This window comes from Molothrus ater, chromosome 14 (genome assembly GCF_012460135.2).
Source record: "Molothrus ater isolate BHLD 08-10-18 breed brown headed cowbird chromosome 14, BPBGC_Mater_1.1, whole genome shotgun sequence".
Taxonomy (NCBI): Eukaryota; Metazoa; Chordata; class Aves; order Passeriformes; family Icteridae; genus Molothrus; species Molothrus ater.
This window is the reverse complement of record NC_050491.2, coordinates 19,700,900-19,714,415: the sequence shown is the minus strand read 5'-3', so window position 1 is coordinate 19,714,415 and position 13,516 is coordinate 19,700,900. Positions and strand designations below refer to the sequence as shown.

General features: G+C 43.1%; 1 long non-coding RNA gene across 2 annotated transcripts in view; it reads left to right on the top strand.

Moving 5' to 3' along the window:
- Nucleotides 1-11,792, top strand: part of LOC118698880 (uncharacterized) — a 36,397-nt gene extending 24,605 nt beyond the window's left edge. For both annotated transcript variants that reach the window (XR_004981961.1, XR_008508628.1), the window contains 2 exons: nucleotides 5,884-6,032; nucleotides 9,893-11,792. This is a non-coding gene — a long non-coding RNA (uncharacterized LOC118698880). The remainder of the gene's footprint in view (nucleotides 1-5,883; nucleotides 6,033-9,892) is intronic.
- Nucleotides 11,793-13,516: the final 1,724 nt, after the last annotated feature.

The following is a 13,516-nucleotide window of genomic DNA, read 5'->3' as shown; positions in this document are numbered from 1 at the left end:
TGAGGATACTGTTAATAAAGCATCTTTGCCTCTCTGACAGACTGGACTTAGGCAGGGTATTTGACAGTGGAAAAGACTAAGAAAATGAGAAAAGGACATTTTCCATGAGTTACTTTGAATTTCTCCAGCATGCCCTTTTCTTTTAAGGGCTTTGTGAATTGCTCTGGCAATTTGCTAAGTATTAAAGGGAACAATGAACAGGGCCCTCTTCTTACAAAGACAAAGAAACAAAGATTTGAAGATTTTTCAGTTTGCTTCAAAAATAGCTTGATGAAGATGGACATTATAGCAAATGAAATATTTAACTAGAGCGACCCTCACTGAAGTGATGTCAAGGGTAGTAAGTAACACAATTGTCACATTGTATGTAATCACTCCTTTGTAAGCTACCGAGGCACAATTATTTCAAGTAAATTGAAATGTCTAATAGGGACAATGCTGTTTTTCTTTAGCTAAAAATAGTAACACGAAATACTTATTTAATCTTTAAAATGTTTCAGGCTTTTAACACCAAGACTGGATAATTTCACTCTTTTGGTTTTGGTTTTATTCTTTCTAGCTAGTGTCTTTGCTCTGAAGCTTTCTCAGAATACAAGTACTTACCAGTTTCCTCTAAAACAATGAAGTTATTAACCACTTAAGTTGATTATCTCCCTGAAAAGATTAAAGAGGTTTCATTTTTCGAATGGCACTCTTTGAGATTTGGCTCAAGTGTTTGTGATTTGGAGTAGCTGCAAAATTGTTATAAGAAATATGACTCAAGAAAAAGCTTCTAAAATACCCCCACATCCAGGAAGCAGTTTCAGGTCCTGAGTTTCTCTTACTGATGCAGACAGCAAACGCTGCACTCCTTGTCCTGGAGTGACAGTATGGTCTTTGCACAGCCCTTGGGCCCCCTTCCATCTCCAGGAATATGTCAGGAAAAACGCCAGGTAGGTGCCACACGAGTCAGCACAGCCAGGCTTTGCTGTGAGAGCCCCTGAGAAAACGCTGCTGGTGGAGTCTTCCCCTCCAGAGCTGCTCTTTTTAGGCTGTTGTCTCTACCCCCTTTGGATGAGATTTGCAGGAGCTGAGCCTAAACACCTCTACTCTCAGAACTCTGGGCTTTACTGTTATGTGTGGCATCCCAAATCCTTTATCTTTAACCCTGATGTTCCACTGGATTATTTGAAGTAGGTATTTCAGCCTTTGAAAGATTTTTCCTCAAATGCACAAAATTATTGTTGAAAGTTCCACTCATTGTCAAGGCTATTGGTGCTTCCAGTTTGCTGCCAGGGGTGCAGCACAGAACTATTTTAGATGGATCAAGGAACTTGCCTAATTACTGGTTAATTTTCTCCTTAGATGTTCAAAGACGAGTCCTCTTGTAGTACGTCAGCATAATTTTAAAATATTTTTCCTAATTATTCTAAAGCTCTGTTTGCTTATGAAGCTATTGCTACCCTTTTGAATCCAATTATTTATAAGTAATATGTTTAGCACATGTTCTTGAGGGAACCAAGCCCTGTAAGTCAGACACTGACTGGTGTTTTGGTGTTGTCTATTGCCCAGTGTCAGTGCCTGTGAAATTGCCTGAAAACTCTTACAGTAAAGTTCCTGAATATACCCACAGAGGGCTGGAAAACAATCTTGTGTCACAGATGGATTTACCAGGGTCTAACCCATCACACTGCCCTCCTCTCTTTGGCAGCAGGAATCAGAACTTTGACCTGTGACTGTGAAAGAAAGAAACATCACTGCCTGAACTTGAAAAAAAGGGAAATCTTAGTGACAATCTTCATAGCATTTGATAGTTTCTTTCCTCAGGGCCCCATCACCAGTGGAGAGGTGCAGTGCCAGTCTGCAGAGCAAGCTCTGTCACCTCGGCAGAGTCCCTTGATGTCCACCATCTGCAGGAAGGACAGGAGCTGCTGCACGTGCCCAGCAGAAGAGATTTCCCTGCGAGGATCTCGGGGAACGTGTGGCGCAGCAGCCCTCCCTGAACCCTTGCCCTTGCGTGGTGGCCCTGTTGTGATGGCTGTTTGAAGTGAGCACGCGCCTGCAGCTCAGGTGGAAGTGCCTTCCCTGATGAGTACGGAGCTGGCAGCTCCTGAGCCTTCGGAATCAGAGGCGAGGCTGATGCTGAGTGCCCAGACTGGAGCGTCTGCTCTCTACCTGTGCCCTGCCTGTGGCAGCCCCCTCAGAAGGGGCTGGGGGCTTTGTGGGACCGGCTCAAAGGCCCGTGCCTGACCTCGATGAGCTTAACAAAGCCAGATCCTCTGGTATCTTAGTGTGACCCTGATTTAGCAGGGCACTTCTAAGCCCTGCCATCCTGGTTCTGACAATGTCCTGACTAATCAGATTAACCCCAAATCTCAAGATTATTATTTCTCCTCATAGGTAAAGAATACAATTTTTTCCTGAGAGAGATTATTTTCCAATACTCATTTATGGGCATGAGTTGAATAACTACAACCAGTTACAGTTTCATCAGAGAGATGAGCTGTTAAGGTGGCAATTGTTAAATAGCAGTATCATTTGATTGAAGGGCAGTATATGCTGCTAGGTTCTGAGTTTTTCCCTAAAGAAATCAAAAACTTGTCAGATTTCAGCCTGGATCCTTATTTATCCAGATGGAAGGCTCAGTCTTATGCTGCCAAAGATTTTGCAAGCTTTTCTTACAAGCATATTAAAACCCTAGTGTTGCCATATTTCATTTGGCAAAAATTATGTCCTTTGCCTCTCTTCTGGATAATATTTAGCTTTATCATCATCGTTATTAGTTGCTACTGTTCTGCTGGGAGCACTAGTTTGCATTTAATTACAGACCACTTGCAAATAGCCTATGTGGCCCTGATTCAGCAAACACTTGTAGCAGGTGTGTCATTTTAAAGCAAGATGAGCCCATTGAGGTTCCGTGTGGCTCCGGTACATTCTGTGCCTGGCATGCACTGACTGCAGGAGCCCTGGCTCCAGAGGGTGTCCATGCCGAGGGGCTCGTAGGTGAGGCTGAGGCTGCAAACTGACACACTTGTCATTTCTTAGGTTATCTACCTCAGATGGCTCTGAAACTGCATCTGGCAGCCCACTGGCATCAGACAGAACTCGAGGACTTTTGGACTTCTTAGAAAGGACAACAGCTTTTTGTCAGCTGAGGACAAAGTAGAACCCTCTATCTTGCATGTTTCCTTGGCTCAGTATAAATTTTAGCAAGATTATCCATACTAGAAGTAAAACTTGGCTAAATGACCTACCAGGCAGCAGGATATGCCAGGCACATTCACAATATTGTATAATTTAATTGGCTAGTTGGAAATGCATAATAAAATACAGGGTGTTTTAGTTATTACTTAGCTGCCTATGTAATTACTTCTGTTTAATATTTAATTGTGTTGATCTTTCTGTCTTGTCTTTGTTCCACACAGAAAATAGATCCCCCTTTTTGTCTATTCACAGGCACTGGGCTACTGGGTAGAGGGCTTTGCAGCTAATCTTCCTGATTGTTCAGATGTCACCGTAAAATTTTTAGCATCTTGATAACTCCAAAGCTATCAAAACAGATTGGTTGGTAACAATTAAAATTATGCTAACATCACTAAAACAGATATAACGGAGTGATGCTTGTTAAGCACTTAATGATCCCTTTCTCCAAGGAATTCCATTTCAATTTCTTTATGCTGCCTGATTGCTTTACTGCATCCTGCAGGTTCTGTGCACTGCTGCTCCGTGTAATACATATTCAAACCCTTCTCTGAGCTCTCATCATGCCAATCAAGGATGCAAATGGAGTCTGTATGACTGTGTGATCAGAATTTCTTGCTTGTTTGCAAGCCCATAAATAATGGAGTGAATAAGGATCTGATGTGTAACAGTATAAAAGTAATCAGACCTTGTATCTGGCTCCCAGTAAACATCAGTATGGCCCTGATCCAGCCACTGCTGTAATCAATGGGAGGCTTTTATTGACTTTAATGGGAGGTGAATTAGGCCTTGTCTGAGGCTTGAAAATTCAGCTGCAGCTCTTGGGGCCGGTCCTTGGCTGGTGTGACCTGGCTTTGTGCTCCTGGAGATCAGGCAGCTGATCTGCCTCGCCCTGCCCTGAGCTGCTGTCACCCTCCCACACGGCAGCTTTCTGAGCCAGGCCAGCTCTGGGCTCTGCTTCCTTCAGCTGCTCACCTGCGAGCTTACAGTGCTTGAAATGTGCCATTACCTTCAGAAAAACCTACTTCAAACGAGTTCTAATAATCATTATTTTGAACTTTAGGTTTTTATATTTTCATTGTTTATAAAGGAACAATATCTATTCCTTTTGCTTTACTTTGGCTGCAAGGGAAAAATGAGCTAATTAGCAAAACCAAAAATAAACTAAGTTGATCAGAAGAGCAGTTCTTGCAAATTTGACAACCTTCCCTTGCAAACGCTGATATGAAAAAGGATAAAGATTTTATGAAGTGTCCTTGGTTTGGAGTTTTGTGGCAGAATGGGTAGAGAAAACAGTAGTAGCTGTGTGTGGATGAAAGGCTTTTAGAATGTAACTTTGTGTATCATCTATACTACGAACCACTTAGAACTGTGATACCCTTGCTGTTTCTCAAGTACTACAATGAGTATAAAAGACTTTCTAAAATTCTTTGAGCTGATTCTTATTCTGGCCTCTCTGCTTTGAAAGGATATGGAAAATACATCGTTTGGGAAGTCTTCTGGCCAGCTGAGCTCTCCAAGGATAAGCTTGAAAACATGCTAGATTGATGTTCTGGAGCAGCTCCAAGAAAGCTTGGCCGGTGTGTGATGGTAACTGCACCTACCCCAAAATGCAGGGAGGGAAATGTGTGCCTGCCTCTGGGTTGTGTGTGCTCCAGGCTTGCTCCTCAACAGCGACAACCAGCACAGCTGCTGTTTCCTCCAGCAGGGTGAGGGTGATTTCTGCCAGCTGAAAATCTGGGTCTCCACATCCTTGTGCCTGCACAGGCACCACTGGCTGCCTTTTGCTGAGGATTTTTCCCCTCGGGTCAGTGTTACTTCCAGCACAGGCAGTGGAAGCAGCTTGGATGTTGGTTTTTCAGCAAAGGATCTGTGCTGTGTGTGGGGGTGTTCTGGGCTGCGTTGGAGGCAGGAGACAGCCCCGGTCACCCCTCAGCAGAGGGATGGTGGCAGCGCCCCTCGTGCTGAGCCTGGGCTCGGCCAGGTGGCCAAGCACCCACGGGACCCCTGTGCTGTGTGCTCTGGGTCCCAGCTGCCCCGCACCCCGCCAGCTTCTCCTTGCTCCCAACCGACCTGTGTGCTCCTTAGGGAGACAGCACTTGCTGAGGTCAGGGTGCCTGTGTGGGTCCTGACTTGTGTAGGAAGAATCTCCTTCCAAAAGCTCTGAAAATGTCTCAAAGCTTTAAGATTAATTTGAGAAATCCCACTTCAGTCTGGCATTGAACGTTGCTATGAACAAATGTTCTGCTGCTCCAGTTTTCGACAGAAGGGCTCCTTTGCCTGGCACTACCAGGCTTATTCTCCTTTTCAGACCTAAGTTTGAAAACAGTAGGTTCTGCTAGTCTTTACAGGGTTTAATTTCTCTTTTGTTTTATAAAATCCTGTCTTTGGAGATGAGTTCCATAATAACTCCATTTTTTAAAAATGGTGTTTGCCATTAGCTGTTTTCCATTTGGAGGTGTTTTATTTACAGTAGATTAAAGCAAGAAGGCAAAGTGAATTTTATTTTCCTATTTTCCTGTGTTCTGTATTCATAGGCTTTAACATCTGCCCTCCATCCCCTTCCTGTGATCATGCAACACCAAACCATGCAGGAAGAAGTCAGGGTTGATCTTTCTGCCATGCTATGCTCTTCTTGATCATTTGACTGAAAAGTATTTGTTTGTAGGTGAAAACTACCACTGCTTTTTCTTTTTTCTGTAGTGACTTTGGAGTTGCACCTTTTCTCTTATGTTTAAGAGTTCCAGTTCATGGTGATATTTAAGAAAGAAAGCCGAACTCAGCCAAAACACAGAAGAATTGAAGAAGGCCAGTCATCAGAGGGGAAGAATATAGCCTGACAAGTCTACAGAGTAAGTAAGGTTGTAGAGATGTGTCACTTCATTTCAATTAAACATCTGTGCATTCTCACCCACTTGTGTTCTGTGGCTTTGCTGGTGAGTAAAAGGATTTCCTCAGTGATGTTGTTTACTTTTTGTTCATTCACATTTGAGCTTACAAATTGCTTGAAAGCAACTTAACTTTTTGCATAGAAATTTCACCCAGGTGAAGGTTTTTCTGTGCTAGAGAGAATGTGGACAGAATTTACATTTGTTGATTTTAAAGTCCTAGAGTGTGGAAGCCTCCAGAACTGCCCATTGCCAATGAGTGGAGCAGTTCTTCTGCCTGTTTACCTTCTCATTTTCCACATGATTTTTTTCCTAGACGGATGTTTTGTTGCCTCAGATCCATTTCCTGAAGAGTTCATTCTCTCTGTCACGGGCTCCCAGTATCCGCTTGTCTTTCAGCGCCCCGTGGGGCTGTGCTGGCAGCTCTGGTGACCCAGGGAGTCTGGTGCTGCTCTGCTCAGAGCTCAGCCCCAGGGACGTTGCCCTTGTCATGGCCATGTGCAATTAGCAGCGAGGGCAGCAGGGCTGGCTGCTCCTGCTGCTGTGCTGGCCTGGGGTTTAGCCCTTGGGCACAGCGCAGCCTCTCAGTGCAGCCTCGCCTGCCAGTAATTCAGAATATGAGATGGACAAACACGGCATGATTAAGTCCTTAGTTTTTTCCCAGCCAGTCCTGGTGTGTTGAGATGAAATGTCCTGTCACACTGGGCGTGTGTACACTTCCAGGCAGGAGCTGACCTCTCCAGGGGCTGTAATTAGAAACAATTTTCAGATTTCTATGATGAGTTCTATTTCACATGAGTGTGCACATACAGTCCACGCAGAGAAGAAGGTTTTTTTGCAAATTGAACTTGTTCTCTCAAATGCAACTACATCTCCAGATGTCTTCAGAATACCTTGCACTGTCTGTGAGAGCTGTAAAGTAACTGCAAGCTTATAAATTCACCTTTTTGCAGTTACTAAATGTGCTTGACTCATTCCAGCCTGTTGCTGTGGAGATAGGTACAATATAGAACCTTGGCACTATGACAGGCAATTAAAATACCAAGATGTTTAGCCATGTATGAGTATTTTCACACAGTGAGACCTCTAAGCTTAGCCCGCTGCTGACATTGTTAGTTATTGAATCAGTTGCATGAGATGAGGTTGACAGGTGTAATTATATATTTCTATGGTGATTATGTATGGCCTGTCATAGAGACCAACGTGCCTGTAACTGCCCTCAATAAATGATTACTCATTTAGTAATCATTTATTGAGTGAAGTATTGGAGTTGGCACGCCGTTTACAAGGGGAGGAAATGGAAAACAAAACAGAAGTCCATTTTGAAATATAATTGATTCATTAAACCATTTACCAATGCTTCATTTTAGTGCATGGAAATATATCTTTCTGTATTTCCTACAGATGTCACAGTTATTTGCGGATATTCTTGCACCCTGACTTTAACAAAAGAATCAAACTCATGCAGTGAGTTCATGAGAAGCTGGGTCTGAGGCCTCACCCTGGGAGAAGTTATGGAGCTCACTGGAACTGTCTGAATATGGGACCATTTAAAAATATTTGGCTTACTTGTTAAAAGAGCTCAAAATCGTTCAAAATAACCACCTTTCTTTGTAAACACATCTGTACAATCATCTTCTTTGTAGTGGCTGCTCTTCAAAATGTGTTAAAAATTATACAAATATTTTTGGAATTCATTGAAGTGAACTTGGGCCGTTGCTGGAATTCCTTATTCACTTTTCCAGATAAAAATTTTCTGTGTAGTGACATCACTCAAAGCTTTGCTCTTTTATTTCCCATGTGGTTCTCCCTGGTGTTTGTGCCACTCTGATGATATGAGTGAAAAGTCTCTGCTTCTCAAAGTGAGAGGAGGCTGAGAGAAATGAAATATTGCTCTCAGTTTATTAAGAGGTCCTTGGACCTGGTTGAAGTCAAGCAAAAAATTTGACCTATTTTCCTTAGCCACGTCTCTCTGCAATACAACTATTACCTTATTCACAGAAGTTTCTATGTCTAAGATAGTTATCTGAGACGGGCTGGTGTTATTTGCTGGTGTTTTTGTTTAGTTTGGGGGTTTTTTTGTTTGTTTGAAGTAAAAGAGTAGCAGCTTTCAGTGACTGCTTTAACAAAAAGAGCCCACTGTATTTTGCAGAAAAACAGGATCCATGTGTTCTCTGGTCTTCTAGGATGGACTGAAAAATGCAGTAGGAATTTGTGGATATAAATAATAAAAAACCAATTTTCCCCTCATTTTATAGGATGCAAAAAGAGGTTTTTACATAAGACTTTCATTATGTTCTTAATTAACCATCAGAATTTTTTATCTTTTTGTTTTTAACCAAAGCTGTTCCTCACAGCTTTTGTGATAGATATGAGATGATATCTATGAGATAGAGAGAAAGAAAGAATAGAGATAGTGGGGATGTAGCCAAAAGATGAATATTTAGAAAACTGTCCTTTGGAATCAGTAATTAAACTAGGTTCAAATGCCAAAATGTGGATGCAAACCTAAACTTGGAAAGTTTCATCACAAGGTTTGGAAGAACCTTTTTTCCCTGGTCTCATCTGCTTAGAACACATTGGTTTCCATTAGGAAGCATTTGGGTTAATATCTGCTTTCTAATCATGTGCTTGGAAAGACAGCTTTTGTTGCTTTTCCAGAGAACTTCCCAAGTGTGCAGTAAAATGTGTGCTGTTCCAAAAAAAATATCCTGAATAAAGTGATGTCTGGTGAATTGCATTTTGGTCTTTCTGTCACTAAGATAGAGTTTGAGGGCTTTTTATTTTTTTTAATTTTTCTTGTAGTGAAGTTCCATTCAAGTAGAAGAATATTTGATGTTGGAAGAGGTCTCTGGAGATCATATCATCCAACATCCCTGCTCAGGGGAGGGTAAATGGGAGCAGGTTGCCCAGGATCATGTCCAGTTGGGTTTGTAGTATCTCCAAGGATGAGGAGAGTTCTCTTGTTTAGGTGTCCTGTTCCAGTGATCAATCACTCTTACATAAAGGTTTCTTATGTTTAAGTGATATTTGCTGTATTTTGGACATGGCTGTATTTGAAAGACACTGCCTGTCTTTTTTCACTAGACACCATGGAGAAGAGTCTGGCTCTGTCCTTTGCTCCTCTCATCCATTTATAAAAACGGGTGAGATCCCAGTTCTCTCTGCTTTTTTGGTCAGATGCTCCCTTGCAGTTTCTGGTACAGTGTAGAGGAGAAATACCCATTTTCTCTGTGCCTGCAGAATGTGTTTTTAAGGGGTCTGAGGAGAGGAGCAGGCTGGGGCCGTGTGCTGGAGCAGATGGTGCTGGGGCGCTGCTGGTGCTCTTGCGTGGGGCCCTTTGGAGCTGCCTGCCCAGGCAGGGTGGGATCGGTCCTGGGCACAGGGGAGCTCCAGGGCCCTAAGGCAGACCCCAGCATTCATGGTCAGCAACAGCCATGGGCATGAGCTCTAATGGAGCTCCCTGGCTCCGTGCTCATCGCTCGGCTCCAGCACTGCGCCTGTCCCGCTGCTCCCTCCCTGCCTCTTCCCGCGGGGCTGCACACCTCATCTGCAAAGAGGGGTCGTGTATTTATCTGATCTCTGGCTTTAATGCCCTCCTGGATAGCCCTCAGCCCAATCAAGCTCTGAGGGAGGACAGGAAATGGAGCGCAAGCCTTCAGGGGGCAGCCAGGACCACACAGCCCTCACTGTCATCACAGCAGTGACATTTTCTCAGGATCGGATATGAGCAAAGGGCAGGATTTGCTTTTCCCTTGTACACTTTCTATTTTCATACACAATTTATTTCTGACTTTAATGTCATTCTCTGTTTTTTATTCCAGCCTTGACCACGTGGCTCCAACTGTTCCCATAACTCCCACTGCTGATGTTCTAACACGATGCAGCCATAAACTGGATCTTTCTTTTCTTTTTATGTACTTTTTCATTATCTAAAGACTAAACTTTTGACTGCCACTTCTCATTTGCACGCTGGATTTGGGGCGAGAAAACAAGTTTGCTTATTTAATATTTGCTTTGATTTGGTGATTAGTCTTTGCTCTTAATTATTGTTACCATTTCCACATGAGTGATCAGGAAATTAACAGCTGTCTCACACTTTCAGCAAGTTAAAAACAGCCTATGGTATTTCCTTATTGACGTTTTACTTGCCCCCGTGCAGAATGTTTTAAGATGTTGTTTCTCTTGAGTTTCCCACCTCACAGCTTGAGTAATGCCACAGCTTTTAAAAATGTTTCCCTTTTGCCTTGCCAAGGTGATGAAGACGAGTAAAGTCATCCAGCATAAAAGGTATATGTGAACAAAACATGAATGGAAGGTGTGGGTCAAGTTTCAATCCAAACAAGAAGAATATTAGAAGCAGTTTTGGAGACTGAGGAGACCAGTCCTGCGCCAGTGAGAAATACTGCCATCCTGGGATCCTGTGTGGTGTTTACACACTCATAGCAAATCCTCTTTAAAAAGTAAAAATAAATGGATGGCTGCTCCTTTTTCCACTGATGATTTCCTTTTATCTTTTCATTCCTTTTCAAATTGGTAATGATTGTAAATCGCTCCTTGCCACAGAAAGTGCTGTTTTCCAAGAGCAGTTATTTGATTCTTGTAATCTTATTTATTAGTTCAATTCAATAAGTGTCCAACCTATGCTCTAAATGCCTTTTAAAAATACACTAATAAACAGGTCTTGATTGCTTTTTGATTGAATTGCAGATAATGACATTTGTATCGTCAGTGAGTTAAGGACACCAGCCCTCCCAGGGAGGCGTTTCCAGCTCTGCACTCTGCGTCTGCTTGCAGACATGAGATGAAGATGAGCATGGTGGTGGCTTTCTCTGTGCTCCTGCAGTCTTGGGCTTTTGGGGCTTTAACAGATTTGCTGCGATTGTTTGACTGATAAGTGACAGAGATCTATTTGTACAAATAGTAAGTGTTGCAGAGTTGGACCAGGAACTGCTGGGGCTGGTGTAATTTGTGGTGTGAGCAAAGGAAAGTGGTGTGCATATCTTTTCACTTCATGTACTTTTTGTGCATGCTTTTCAATGTGAATCCTGGTTTCTTTGAAGTGGAATTTAAGGGTTGGGATTTGGGCACTGCACAGCTGGATTGGAGTCATCATGAGATGCAGCATGGCTGATTTTGCAGCACCTATAGGTGTACCTCATTTTTGGTGGGTTGGAAGAGAGATTGGTGAAGAACTGAGTGGAGCTCATCATGATACTCCTGTCAGGGCTGGGAAAATGCCCAAGAACATCCTGCAAGACCTTTTTCTTAGCCAGCTGTAGAGGGACACAGCAAGAGAGAAGACACAGGAATTCCTCTGCTTTACATGGGTGCTTTGAAAAGGCTCCTGGGCCTTCTCTGAGGCACGAGGCAGCATCTTCTGCTTGGGTGACACACCAGCCACGGCGCTCTCCAGAAACTGCCATCCTCTGCCCCACGCTGGAGGTCAGAGGGATCTGACTCAGAGCACTTGGCACAAAGGTGACAATCACTGGGGTTCTCAGCGCGGGGCACGCTAATAGCAGCACTGTGATGGTGTGTGGCTTTCTGAACCTTACAGCTCCTGAAAGGGTACATCAGTACCAAAGGAGAAGAAATAAAGTACTTTGCAAATGTTGCTGCAGACAGATTCTCTCTTAGTAGCCAAACCAAGATGGTTTCTTGCATTTATTTTATTTAGTCAGTGTATTAATGCCGTGATGCTGCTTATAAAATCTGATCCTAGCCAGTTGCTTCAGTCTCATTGAAAACTGTAAGTAATTTAAAATCAAAGGGAATCTTTGTTTGCCTGGCAAACAGCAGAAGGATGAACTCAGCATCACCCTGCTGCATCCCGAGCTGGGGTGGGAGGGCAGCTTGCACGGGCCGGTGTCTGAGAGGGGAGCAGGCTGGGGCTGCAGCTGGCTTGCACTGGTAATGCCTCTTCATGCATCTTTTGAGCTGGGCCTGCGAGCATCAAACCCTGTCACAGCCTCTGGGTGACAAAACTATTGCAATTTGTCCTCTTCAGTGAAGGTGACCCCCAGGTAAGACCCAACTTTTTGTTTTAAGGCTGAAGTTTTATCTGCATCTCTGACTTGCTGGGAACTGAAAGTGCTGCCTCCCTTCTTGTGATTTAAGGGCTGCTGACTTCACTTCAGATGGTTTGGGTGTGACAGCAGAAGGCTAATACACTCTTACAGCTGCCTTGTCTGGCTGCCGAGCTGGGGTGTAATTGGAGCAGGTTTTCAGTGGTTCAGATGTCAGCTGGGTGTGGGCTGAAGTTCACGATTTATTTCAAAGGTTTTTAGAGCTGGGCTTCTGGGCCTTATGGAGGTATTGAAGTCAGTGCAGTGATTTTTTTCAGTGTATTTGCAGTTGATTCAAAGAGCTGGGGGAACTGTTGGGAGATGTGTGACCTCTGAAGCCAGATTCTGTGTACCTCATGTAGCAGGGCCAGAAGGATTTGCCGTAAGGTTGGAAGAGTATTTCTCAGGGCAATGCTTAATGCTCCTCTCAGCTTATTACAAGATACAGATTAGGAACTCTGAGCACTTTTATTTCTAATGTGTTTTTTTTTATTTGACTTGAAAACATTACTGTGGATGTTCTGACCAGCCACTCTACTATTTTAATTTTTTTTCCCCTAGAAGGAAATGGAGCTTTTAACATGCCCTCATGTGGCTCTGATTTACACTAGAATTTGCAAATCAAGGCTGGTGTGACTCTAATCTACTGCTGTGCTCCCCCTGGGAGCATTTCTTCAGCAGATGTGGCATGGAAAGATCCGGTGACTCTGCTTGAGGACAGCAATGAACGGCAGCAGAGGTGCTTGTGATCTGCCGCCAATCCATTCTTATTTACAAATAGTCTTTACAACCATCACAACTGCAAAACACCATTTTTAAAGAGAGAAACAAATATTCAAAAGACAGACAAGATAGTCTAATATTAAACAAAAATGAAACAGTTATGTTTTATATTTGTCTGTTGAAAATTGTACTTACAGCTTTTAAATTATTTTGAAACAGAGAAATCAATATGCCAGGCTGAAGATAATCCTAGAGGTGAACAACTCTGGGGTTTCACCTGCTGGTTGCATCCCTCACCTCTTCAGTTAGGCCTGGAGCATACACCATGGCTTCTCACAGCATAACTTGGACCTCCTCTGATCAGTACATAAGCATTTTGGTTGGGAAAAAAATATCCAAAACTTCAGAGATTTCTAATCATGTTGTGAAAATAGAAGTGACAGACTTTTCACATTATTGCTTTTAACTGCTGTGGTGAGAAGTGCTTCCAGAATCAGAGGGCAGAATCTAACATACAACACAGGTTTTGTTCTGTCTTTCTCTTTTTAAAATTACTTAGATAGTTGCAGGGAATGACTGAAGGAATGCAAATCAATGCAAACAAGCTATACTGCGTGTGGCTTAATGTGCCTCTAGGCTCCTTTTTGAGGAGTGGGA